This window comes from Ochotona curzoniae, unplaced genomic scaffold (assembly GCF_017591425.1).
Source record: "Ochotona curzoniae isolate NIBS_2020 unplaced genomic scaffold, NIBS_Ocur_1.0 scaffold_4506, whole genome shotgun sequence".
NCBI lineage: Eukaryota > Metazoa > Chordata > Mammalia > Lagomorpha > Ochotonidae > Ochotona > Ochotona curzoniae.
Genome location: NW_024467119.1, coordinates 355,154 through 368,103, shown reverse-complemented (window position 1 = coordinate 368,103; position 12,950 = coordinate 355,154). Strand labels below are relative to the sequence as shown.

The following is a 12,950-nucleotide window of genomic DNA, read 5'->3' as shown; positions in this document are numbered from 1 at the left end:
AGCACCCTGGAAATCCATTCAAGCGTCATGCAGTGCGGACACCACAAACTACTCCAGTGGTCACAGCCTGTGAGGGTTCCACCCCACCAGAAGGCCCCCCAGAAGACACCCAGTCCGCACCTTGCTGTGGCCACCCCCAAGCAGACCAGGTGTCTACCATGCTCTCTGACCCAGGGCCACAGGTCCCAGGGGCATCCCCTGCTGCACCCAAAAGAAGCTAACCCACTGCCCACCTGGAAACTTGACTCAGGGGCTCCCTGGAGATCCAGCCACAGCCTTCGTACCTGAGGCTGGGAAGCAGACAGCCACAGCCAAAGTCAACTCAGAGCGGCCCCCAGATGTAAATCCTGCTGGTTCCCTGCAGGAGAAACCGTGCTGACAGCCCGCCACTCCAATCCTTCCCCAGATTCGGTTCCCAGATCCTTCCCCAGGTTCGGTTATCAGCAGGCTAAAGGCCACAGCAGGGGTCCCAGGCGGCAGGAAGTCCCAGAGGCTGCTAGCAGACTGACACATGGAACGAATGCCCAGCATGCTGGAAATAGGTTGGAAGGTGCCAGCCAATGTGGCACAGCATCCTGCCAGGGGCACCCAGTGCAGAGAGAGCAAAGAGGGACTGAAGTATCTTGAGTGCGGTGTGTGAGGGAGAGAATCGCACAGGGTTCAGGCGTGAGGTCTGCCTGTCAAACCACTCAGAATCCCAGCCACAGACAAAGCCCAGCCAAGACTTCATGAGAAGTGCTCTGTGACAGCCAATGGACTCCAAGGAGGTATGTGATGGGACAGCAGCAGTGACATCACGCCTCCCCGCCCTAACATCACACCACTCCCATACTCCCAGTGATATCATTCACCTCTCCATGGGCTCAATGACATCACACCTCTTATGCCCTCAGTGATGTCGTGGCCCCCACATGACATCACTCCAAGTTCTAGCTCTGAGGGAAAACTCACCCCCAAGCTGTAACTCTGAGGTGAACTCACCCCAAGCCATAGCTCTTGGTAAAACTCAGGCACCAGCCACGGCACACCTGGGCCACTCCACCCTTCTCTCAGCCAGAGTCACCTGATGTGTCTCCAAACAGCCCACCTGACCCAACTTCGCCTCATTGCAGTAGATCCTGGAGTGTGGGGAATATGGCCCCATTAGGACAGTGGGAAGTTGTCATAGCCCACACCTCCCCACCATACCAGTCCCCTGTTGTGGCATCTGTCCTCTCACACTTCTCCAACACACACACACACACACACACACACACACACACACACACCAAGGTATCTGTCCCATGGACCCCTGGTGCAGTCAGTCACGCCAACCTCCCGCCCAGCGCTGCCTGTCTTCCTGTGACTGACGTGCAGTCCAGACCCTGGCGTATTGGCAGCCTCTTGACACACTGGACACTGCTGTTAAGCACATTCACCCGAACCAGACCTGGAATGGATGGTCTGAATGCTCCCTAAAAGTGCCTATTGTCAACCAGCTCCACCTGGGCCTCTCCTTTCTTTGCAATCACAGGGATCCTTCTAGAAAGGGGCTCCTGGACTCGGGTCAGCACTGCCACCACCCAGCCCCCTAACAGGGAGACCTTCCCCAGCCTTTCCTCTCACAGGGAGAAGGTTTGGCCCAGTGTTGTCCTCTGTCTGTTAAAGGACCTCAGAGTTATGGGACTCAGCACCGGGGAGGGTACCTGGCACCCCTGGCTGACCCAGAGGCCACTGGCCGGTTCCCCACAGCCCAGTCACTGCTCCTCACATGGCCCCTTAATGTGCTCCCATCTGAAAACAGAGATGACCTTTCTTGGGGCATGCAAAGTCAGTTCAGAAAACACAAGAAAGCTAAGTGGCCCTAAATCTGCTTTGATGGGGACAGTCTTGAGGAAGCATTCTTTGGGGCCAGGGTAGTAAGCAGCAGTGACTTACAGCAAGGAGCCGCACAGCCTGCCTGTGCAGACCCCTGGCCAGCTCAGCTGATCCAGGCCTTCCCTTCCTGCAGCTGGGAGGCTCCACCCCAGCTTCAGACACAGCGGCCCGGGCCTGCACTCTACTTGCGGAAGGCATATGGCTCCTCCTAAGAAACTTGCAGCCGTTTCCGCCCTTGGCATCCCATCCTGTGACATCACTCAGGGCTAGGCAAGTCCAAACGTGGCTCTAGCCCAGCAGATCCCCAAGGCTTAATGGCGCACTTCTCCACTCAGACCCCGGGTTTGGGACCCTCCATGGCAGCTGGGTCTCCTGGGACTGGACGCAAGCTATCATGACTTCTCATGGGAAACAGTCCCACCAGCAGAGCCCGTATGAGTAACATGCAGCCCCTACCTCAGCTGGCTTCTTGAAGTGGGTAGGCTGACCCAGGACAGCGGCCAGCGCCATGGCGTGGGCTACCTCCCACCCACCTACTGAGTGGAGTGCTGGGAAGCAGAGCATCAGTTCACTGCTCCTCACATGGCCCAACTCACTTTCCAAGCACCGTACTAGGAGAGGGAGGGGCAGGTGGTCAGCCAAGTGGGGAGTCCAGCGGTGTCCTGGACAGCAAACAGGCTGGCTTGGCCCATATGAGGTGATGGTCCCCAGCTTGTCAGTCTCCCCACACCTGCTGGATCCCAGAGCCCACCAGGCTCATCCCTCCCACATTACCAACAGAATTCCTTCCACCCTGGCTCAGTGCTCTCCACAGACACTGCAATCAGCAGAAACTTGGCACTGGCTGGCACATCTTCCCCAGGTCGAGGCCTCGGGAGGTGTCCCCAGCCTGGCCTTGGCACACTGGATCTCAGCTACACACAGCTTATCAGTGCAGGGAAGTGTCGGCCCCTCCCTAAAGTGCCCCAAGCAAGAGGTCCAGCCTGTGTGGGTACTGACCTGGCCAACACAAACCATGCAGGCCACCAGCAGCCAAGGAAAGCAGAACCCTGTGGGACCTTGATGGGCACTCCCATGATGGGCACATGGGAGCAAATGCAGATTCTCAGACTGAGCTGGAGGAAGCCATGGGCAACAACTCAAAGTGGGGGCCAGTGGCTGAGCTGGAGGAGGCCATGGGGAGATGTCTCGGAGTGGGGGCCGGTGGCTGAGTCCCCGCCTGGGCACAAAAGCTGCCTCTTCTTCCCCAGGACCTCCTCACCCCAAGGCCCATACCTGCCTGTCACACCCACACCATGGGAGTTTCCTCATGGATGCTAACTCTGTCCAGTTCCCAAGGCAGTGCCCCCAGCCCCATGTCCTCATGCTTTCCCACAATCACCATGGGAGAGCCAGGCTTTGGGGGGATGGCATCAGCCCCTCATCAGGGTGCAGTTCTGAGGAGCTTCGCCCCACCTGCCTCTCTAAGGGCACGCCATGCACCTCCATTTCACGCAGGCACAGGGAGACGCACCACATGATCAGCGACTGCCATGACCAGAAAGTAAGACAGTCGCAGCTGCAGTATGATTCTGCTCTAACCTGTGTGTTTCCAGTGGAAGCTGGTGCCCCAGGAGGGGCTGACTCCTGCCCTTGGCAAGCCCACGGTTCCCTAGATAGCAGATGGAGCTGCGGGGAACTGCATCCCTCACCTGCCTCTAGATTGGCCTGCAACCGCTCTGAGAGGCTGTCCCCAGCAAGGAGAGCTGCAGCACTTGGACCCCGAAGCTTCAACCAGCAGCCGCCTGGGTCTTCCCTAATGGGAAGAAGTTCCCGTGAGAATCTCCATGGGATGGCCCTGAAATCACAGTGTCAGAGCTGGGTACCCAAGGAGGCTTTCAAAAAGCAGGGAGTGTCAACTAGAGCAATTAGCACGTTGAATCCCGACACTACAGGTGTTCCACAACCACAGAGAAACAGTTACCGCCAGGCAGGGAGGACTCCACCCACCGGGCATTTCGAGGAAAACCTAGACCACCCAGGCCAACGACAGAAGACTAGTTTCATGGCTCAAGCAAAGACTCAAAGAGCACCCCCCCCCCAATCCCCCGATGGACAGATAGCCTGCGGCTTCTCCGAGGAGGCAGATGTCGGCAACACTCAGAGTCCCACATGGGACCTGGGGGGGGTGGGAGGACAGCAAACACCTGCTGAGCTCAGCGGATGCTGGGGGCTGGGGGCAGACTCGTGGGATGTAGCAAGCATCTTCAACCACTGATGCCCCACTCAACACCCGAGTTACCATCCCTCCTGTGAGCTCCCGGGTCCCAGGCCCTGCTCGCGGCCCCTCCAGCACATTCCTTCCCTCTCCGCCTGCAGCCCGGAGCAGCACACCAGGCGGGGACGCTGCTGGAGGAGGGGGGCTGCTCCCACACCATCTGCGCCCTGAGGGGACACCCCGCCCAGAAGCAGGATGCACCCTGAGGGCCTGGGCTGTGCCCCCCAACCGGTGGAGGTGGGGCGCTCCTTGCACCGGGCGACCCTGAAGTTGGGGGCTGCATGCCCGAGATGGGGCCAGTGGAGCTACTTTTAAAGGACACTAGGAACCCGTGAGCGGACCCTCGCCCGCCCGCCGGCCGGGGCTCGCCCGCACTCACCGAGGGCCGGAGGTGCCACCGTGGGCCGCAGTCCGTCCCGCGCCCCCAGCCGTCCCCGACAGCGATGCGCTCCGGCCCCTCCCGTCCCGGGCGGCCGGGTCCACCCGCAGCGCTGGGATTGGCGGGCCCGGGCCATTCCGGGCTCCCATTGGCCGCCGCGGCTGCCTTTTCCCGGCCGCGCCCCGCCCCCGCGCCCGCGCATTCCTGCGAGGCCACGTGGCCACCCGCTCCCCCCTCCGGCCGCACCCCTCCCGAGCTGCGCACGCGTGGGAGGAGCAGGGCCGTCAGCCTCGCGCGCGTCCAGCCGGCTGCTCCGGGCGCGCCCCATGGGCAAGGGGCCCGAGCGGAGCAGCCTCCGGGCGCTCACCTGTCCTGGGGAGTGCGGGACAGGGAGGGAGACGCCCCTCCGCGGCGGCAAGTGCGCTCTGTGCCCACCTCGGCCCCTCCTGGACACGTTGCAGTCCGGCCACTTCTCCCCTGCCTGAGGCGCGTTGGGGGAACTTTGTCTTTAGGGTGCTCCAGCTCCTGAGGACCAGGGAAAAGGAGGGGCACCACAGGAGGCAGCCGGTGAGGGCCCCAGTGCTTGCCCTGTCCCCGTGGAAGAGGCAGGATGAGATTCTGGATGTGAGGATCACAGGGGAGCTCCAGGGCTGCCCCGTGCAGGAAGCAGTGGGCTGGCTGACCGGGTGTTGGGGATTGGGAAAAGCTGTCCCCTCCCAGCCCCAGGTCCCAGGCCCGGGCTCCCAGACTTCCTTCCTCTGAGTTCTCCTTCACACACTGGGTTGCGGCCCACGGCGGTGCCTGCTTCAGCCGCACTGCAGTTTTCACTCTAGGGGACTGGAGACAGAACAGGTCAGGCACAGAGCAGCCAGCGTTTTCTCGCCAAGGTTGGCAGACCAGGGCTGGTAGATGGGACCACAGGGCCTGGAGGACAAGACTGTGGTGGACTTGTGTGGGTGCAGGTCTAAGTTCCAGCTGCCTGGTTTCCAATCCAGTTCCTTGAAGGTTGCCTGCGAAAGCAGCAGATGACTGCTGGAGGGTTTGGGTCCCTACACCTGCCTGGGAGACCCACAAGGCCCACCCCAACCCTGCCCATCATGGCGGAGTTTCCTTCACATTGGAATTGCAGCTCCGGTGATGAGGACAGCGACAAGTCACAGAGAGTTCACGGCCAGGAGGCTCCACCACAGCGTACGCAACTGACCAGAGGCCACAAAGAGCAGGACTTGGTGCTTGCACTGTGACTTCGGAAAAATCCAAGCTACAACCACCAGAGACTTTTCAGCTCCAATGCGGGAGAAACCAGAACCAGAGCCCTGAAGAGTCAGCATGGGGAGGCGCAGGGGGGACCTGCTGCTGCTCGGCACTGCTGGGACCCCACACACACAAGCACACATGTACACAATCACACACATGCACACAGAGAGAGATGGCATGTCCTTGCAGATGGGTCAAAGCAATGACAACCTCCAAAGACTCTCATGAGAATCACTGGGAAGAGCCCACATTCCACCCACAAGTGAGCTGGCACACAGCAAGTGGCCTGGCCTCAGGCAGGACATGGCTCAGGGACGGCAGGAAGACACCAGACAGCAGGCCCAGCTTGGGACATCAGAGTGAAGAGAGAAACAGCGGGCCAACCAGCACACAGCGATGACCACCAGAGAGAGAGGAGCCCACCCTCCATCTACCAGCTTGCTCCCCTGATGGCGGGTTCCTCATGTGGGTGGCTGGCCCCCAAAACTGGCCCTCACCATAGCTCCCAGGGACTGCACTGGCAGGAACTGAAGTCAGGAGTCACACCCAGCCCTCTCATCACAGACATGAGCCCTGGGAGCAAGCGGCATGTGAACTGAGCAAACCTGCAGCTGGGGGGGCTTTTAGAGGAGGATTAGCCAGAAGAGGAGGTGAAGGAATTCTGAGAGGTGATAGAATTGTGGGCAGTGTAGACATGGATGTGTTCCAGTGACCAGAGGCTTAACAGACCGGCTGCTGGTAGGGAGGGGGCAGGTGGTGGGGCCCCCTGCTCTTGGTCCTGCCTCATGGGACCACAAGGGTACCCCCAAAGCTGCAGTCTCCCCACCCCCCACCTCCTGGCCTTGTGACGCTGAGCCAGCAAGAAAACAGGCCCAGTTGTTGGAGACACAAAAGGCCGCTGTGTCCCTTGGGAACAATGCTGCTTTCTCGCCCGGGACAGCTGCTTATCAGCAAGCACCCTCACCCCGGCTGCCTAGGCTGGCCTTCACCCAGGAAAGGACTGGTGTGGGAGCTGAGCTCTGTGCTGAGGCAGCTCATACGAGGTCCTATGGACTCACCTCCATACCCACCCAGCACTCAGCTTCAGAGGCACCTGAGGGTCATTCTGCATGTGGCAGAGACCCTGCCTGCTGGCCCTTCTCCAGTCCCGGGACAAGTGGTGACACCTCATACCTCATTCATGACAGCACTTGTTTGGGAAGGGGAGGGTGTTCTCAGGGGCCAGCCACTGCCAGCTGCCAGATCCCCCTGTGACATGGGCCCTGCCCTTCTCCTTCAGACAAAATCACAGTTGTCCTGCAGCAAGAGAAGGGACTGTGGGCCAGCCAGACCAGGGACAGCAGCAGCCACACAGTGGACAGCACAGGGCAGACAGCAGGGACCCACGATGTTCCAGAGCCCCAAGGCAGAGCACATGACACAAGTCAGCGCATGACAGGGAAGGAGGTGATGAGGGACGAGGGTTCCACTACAGGGTGCTCAGCACAGTGAGGGACCAGGGGAGACCAGGTGTACAGGGCCCTGAGAGAGTGATGTCACTGCTGCCCACCTACAGCCCAGATGCCAGAAAGGCCCTACCCCACATCCCAGAGGCCCAGGGACAGATGTCCACCCAGCATCAGGATCTCCACACAAGGCAGGGACGATGAGAACACAGCCCACAGAAGGCACCCTAAGGCTTCAACTCCAGCCTCCTCGTAATGCCCAATAATGAAGAAGATGGAGGCCCGGTACCCTCAAATCCCAGTGTCATCCCTGCCTGGCATCCCTCACATCCCCACATGCCCTCTGCCCAGTGTTCCTCTTTTCCCCTGCCCCATGTACCCCCTGCCCAGCATCCCTCAAGTCTCTTTGTCCCATGTATCCTCTGCCCAGCGTCCCTCACATCACCTGTCCCATGTTGCCACTGCCCAGCATCCCTCATGTCCTCTGTACCCCATGCCCAGCAGCATTCACATCCCTGTCCCATGTTGCCTCAGGCCAGCGTTCTTCATGTCCCCTGTCCCCTCTGCCCAGCATCCCTCAAGTTCCCTGCACCCCCGCCCAGTGTCCCTCATGCCCCGTCACCCAGTGTCTCTGACGTTCCATGTCCCATGTCCCCCCATGCACAGTGTCCATCATTCCCCTGTCCCATGTACCCCCTGCCCAGCGTCCCTCACGTCCCCTGTCCCATGTTGCCACTGCCCAGCATCCCTCACATCCCCATGTACCCCCATCCAGTGTCCTTCATGTCCCTGTCCCATGTCCCCTGTACCCCCTGCCCAGCGTCCCTCACGTCCCCTGTCCCATGTTGCCACTGCCTAGCATCCCTCATGTCCCCTGTACCCCATGCCCAGCAGCTCTCACATCCCCATGTACCCCCTGCCCAGCATCCCTCACGTCCCCTGTCCCATTTCCCCTTCCCAGTGTCCCCCCCAGTCACCTGACTACTGCCCCGCCACAGGGGGCCTGCTGTGCTGAGCCTTGATCTCCCCCCACCCCTTCCTGACCTCCCTCATCTGCTCTGGGGACACTTGAGTCTGTTCCTGTTCCATTCTCTTTCCCATCCCCTGAAATGGGTCCATCCTGTTCATTGGTAAGAGGAATTTGTCCATGGTGTTCAACCTCCCACAGCCCCAGCCACTGGTTGTGGACTGGTGGACAACCTGTGGTGCAGTCGTGGGAGTGGGAACAACATAGTATATTCTCCTATCTGGAATGCAGCCTGCACCCCCATGTGCTCAGCCCACAAGGCAGCCACTCCTCTATGGAAACACATGCCCCCAAGTGTCCACGCAGCCGTGTCCATCCCGGCCCCAGCAGACATTTCCTTCAGAAGGTAAGTGAACACACAGCCTGGCAGCAGGTTCCTGGACCAAGGGACCAAGTCTTAGTTCCACCAGGACACTGGTCAGCTGTGTCATGGATGGTATTGATAATCTTGAAGCCCCACACAGGGAGGATCAGGCCCACAGGAGCCCTGGGAGCTGGCCAGCTGGGCAGTTACATGTGGATATTAGTGATCTTAAAGTCCTTCCCACATAAGGTGGGCTCGGGTCTGGATGCTGGTCAGCTGGCCAGCCACATATGGGCAGCAAGAATCTCAAAGCCCCATGCATGGGGGCTCAGACCCACAGGAGCCCAGGACTGTGGTCAGCTGATCAGTTATATATGGGTAGTAATGATCTCAAAGTCCCACACACAGCTTCCAGGGGATCATGTGTGCGTGCCAAACTTCTCACAGGCACCCTGGACAGTGGCCTGTGTCCAGCCCTGTGTGACACTGGAGCCCACGTCCTAGGAGCTTCCCACAGGTGCAGGTGCCGCGAGCAGAGACTAGGACCCAGGCTTCCTGTCACACCCAGGACGTGGCACATCAGTCAGCACCTGTGTTCTTACATTTGTGGTGTTATCCTTAGAACAAAGCCCCCAGCCCCTCCTAATTCCATAACCAGGGTCCCTGCTGGGCTGGTACTCCAAGACTTCCAACTCACGTCGACAATGCTGTTGCTTTAGCTCCTGGGCCTGCCTCCTTGCCAAATGAAGTTTAGATAAGCCTGCTGTACTGCAGAACAGCTTTAGTCAGCTGGTTATGGGGGTCTGAGGGGAGACTGGTTCCATCTCTAACTCTTGTCAGTCCGTTATTACTGTGACCTCCTGTGGTCCTCACCTAGAACATGTCACGCAGGTTGCACAGCCTGGGCATGTAAGTTCTCAGAGTCCGGCCATGGTGGTGTGGGCCAAGCCACCATCTATACCGGCATCCCATAAGGACACCAGCTTGGGGCCCGGCTCCTCCCTTGCTCCCACATATTTTTTAACTATCCAGACCAATGGATAGTTTCTGCTGTGTTCATTTGTGATCTGTTTGGCTGCTGAAGTAATATACTCAGTCCTGGAGCAACTGACCTTGGTGACCCCACCCCTCACATGTGCTGCGGTGAGGGTCACAGCTTGGACGATCCACAAAGCCTTGTTCATAATTGACACCAGCGTTGACAGACCAAGGTGGATATTCAATTCAGGCCTTCCTGGACCATAGATTGGTTGTCCAGCAAAGGTTCAGGAGCAGGGATTGTGGTCCCTCATGCCCATATCACTGAAGAACACTAGCTCTAGGTGAGTGAGCCAAGTGGGAGCTTCAGTGCCTGAGAGTGACACCTCCCTGGAGGTGGCAGATCCTGCTCTCGCTGTCCTACTCCTTCTACCTTGCTCCCTGTAATGGGGTGCTGCCATTGATGGCACACACTGGCTTGTCAGGTTAATGGGCAGCAGACAGGGCCCTGAAACAGAGTTTCTGCACCCCGCCCTTCCTACTTCCCCTCTTGCCATTCAAGTTAATTGAAGGCGTAAAAAGTGCACCCTGCTTGTCTTCCACACCATTCACAGCTGACAGTGCAGAAATTACCCCATAGGCTCCTCGCACCCGGCCCCTCCTGCCTCCTGTTGTGCTACCTTAGGTTAGGTAACTAGCTTTGGGCTCTGGTAACTCCATGCCTGCCTGAAACTTTGTACTGCATGGCTCTCAATCTGATCAGAGGATGAGAACTTAAAGACCCCTGTCTTTGTCAGCTTGGTGCAGTGGCTCCTGGAGTGTAGCAGGAGCTGCTGTCACCAAGCTTGGGAAATAGACTCCTCCCAACATCCTACACTTGGGTCCAGTGTGATCTCTATTGCACCCTGCAACAATCCCCCGGCTCTGCTTCCCCTGTCCTGCTTCCCCCAGCCCTGCTCCTCCTGCCCTGCTCCCCCTTCCCTGCTTGTGCTCCCCCAGGCCCTGCTTTCCCTGTCCTAATCCTCCTCCCTGCTTCCCCAGGCTCTACCTCTACCCTTGCCAGATGCCAACCAGAAGGCTACCCATCCAAACCTGTGCATCCTTCCTGAGAAGGACCCCCTGGTCATCCGTCACCGACATGAGCTCACTAGACATGATCATAGTCACATCCTACCTGCTTGGACCCCAGATCCCATGACTGCGCTCCCCCAGTGTTGCCAGGCTCTGCCATGCACCATGTGGGACCAGCTATATGCCGTGGCTGGGTGGTTCCTGCAACGAGCCACCACCAGCCATGTTCCTCTCATGCTCCCTGGGGGCTGTTGAGACTGCAGCTCCAAGCACCTGGAAAAATCCCGGCCATCATCCCTCTGAGTCTTGGCCCCATTTGTCCATTTCCTCTGGAAGTTGGATGGGAAACCCTGGGCCCCTGACTCTGCACTTGCATTCCCTCCTGTGTATTCTGTGCCACAGACTCACATTGGTCCCCAAGGATGCCCGTGAAACACCAGCCTTCCAGGCTGACTTCCTGGAGCCGGGTCCAGCCTGCTGGCCACCTCCCATATGCTCTGTCAACAATGACCCAACGCCAGGAGTCAGACTTAGTGTCATCTGTGCCTGTGTTTCTCCCATGATCCCATGCTCAAGGTTGCATGTCCAATGTCTGTTCTCCAGGGACCGATGGCAGGCTGCCCAGCTCCATCTTATAGCTGGGTTCTCCCCACGTGGCTTTGTGATGGCGTGCTAACCTCCTTACTGGGGTTTACCCATGGGAACTTTGAAGGCTGGGTGAGAGGCTCAGCATCTGCAGGACATCCAGGGCTGACTTCTGCTAGGCACCCGAGGACCACAAAAGCACGGACTATGGCTTGTCTATGCACCTACCGGGGAGGCTCCAGTCACACAGTGCTTGTGTGGGCTCACCTCAGGATGATCTCGCACACGGGCCCAGCATTGGCTTCCTTCATGCTGCCCCCCTGAGCATCCTGGCCTCAACAGAAATCACCACCCCCAGCTCCCCACACTGTCTCCACCATCCGTGACCCACAGCCCCAGACCTGCAGGGTCCGGTTCAACACCTTTTTCTGTGGTGGGACTGTGGCCTCCATGGGGCGCACTGGGATCGAGTGGCCAACATGACTACACATGGTGTGTATTTGGTAGGAAGTGGGGTGGGGCTAGGTGATGTGGGTCACTCAGGGTGAAGAGGGCGGGTTCCTGGCACAGAGGCCCCACATAGCTGCCCTCTAATTGCCCTTCCTGCCTACTCCACCTGCAAGGCCCACTGGACTTGTAGCTCCCCGAGAGGTGCAGGGTCCAGGGCTGCTCACCAGGAGTGGTAAGTGCCTTTGCGTGACACAAGGTGCTGGCTGTGCCCTCTTCCTGCTGCCTCCAGCATGCTGGGTCACCATCAGCACAAGACCCTGCTGCTCAGGGGTCACAGGTGAGACATATGGAGGTGCTGAAAGCACAAACTCCCCAGAGTTCAGAGCAACGCTGAGCCTGGTGAGAAAAGAGAATGTGTGGGCAAGAACGGTGGTGTGAGCTTGTGGGTAGGGAAGCTGTGGGCTCAGTGTCTTCTCTGAAATCCTGGCAGGTTTTCCAGAGGGATGGGTGTGGTCCCTTTCTCTCCTCCAAGCTAGGGCTCTTCAAGGCTGAGGGGAAGGGGGCCAGGGGCTGGGTGGCCCTGCAGCCACTCCCACCTGGGTTGAGTCATGGAAAAATGAAAATGGAGATTGCAGTTTTCCCTATCACAGGATTTCAGATGAACCAGCCAGTGTTACCTATTATTAAATCAGTGACATACACCATACTAATGAGGGAAATGAGTACTAATTCTCCAAAAAGATAAATATCAAGTAAAGAGCTTCCAATGAAAGAAAAACAGAAATATATGAGGAAAAATAAACTGAAAGCATTACCATCTGTAGTCCATTCCCATGGCGCAGACATATAACACCACACATAGCAAGTGTGACACTGGCCAAACTCTGACACACAGAGCAGGTGGGACACAGAACACACACTGACATACACAGCAGGGGTGACACAGAACACACTATGACACTGACACACACAGTAGGTGGGACACAGAACACACACTGACATACACAGCAGGGGTGACACAGGACACACTATAACACACAGCAGGGGTGACACAGGACACACTATGACACAGCAGGGGTGACACAGGACACACTATGACACACACAACAGTTGTGACACAGGACACACTGACACACACAGCAGGGGTGACACAGAACACACTGAGACACACAACAGTTGTGACACAGGACACACTATGACACACAGCAGGGGTGACACAGGACACACTATAACACACACAGTAGGTGGGACACAGAACACACTATGACACACACAGCAGGGGTGACACAGAACACACTATGACACACACAGCAGGGGTGACACAGGACACACTATGACAC

General features: G+C 58.2%; 1 protein-coding gene across 1 annotated transcript in view; it reads right to left on the bottom strand.

Annotated features, from left to right (window-relative positions):
* The window catches only part of ARHGEF10 (Rho guanine nucleotide exchange factor 10), a 60,792-nt gene extending 59,609 nt beyond the window's left edge, over nucleotides 1-1,183 (bottom strand). The window contains exons 1-2 of the mRNA XM_040966891.1: nucleotides 982-1,183; nucleotides 234-358 (exon numbers count right to left, since the gene is read on the bottom strand). The gene's annotated coding sequence lies outside the window, so the exon portion shown is untranslated. The remainder of the gene's footprint in view (nucleotides 1-233; nucleotides 359-981) is intronic.
* Nucleotides 1,184-12,950: the final 11,767 nt, after the last annotated feature.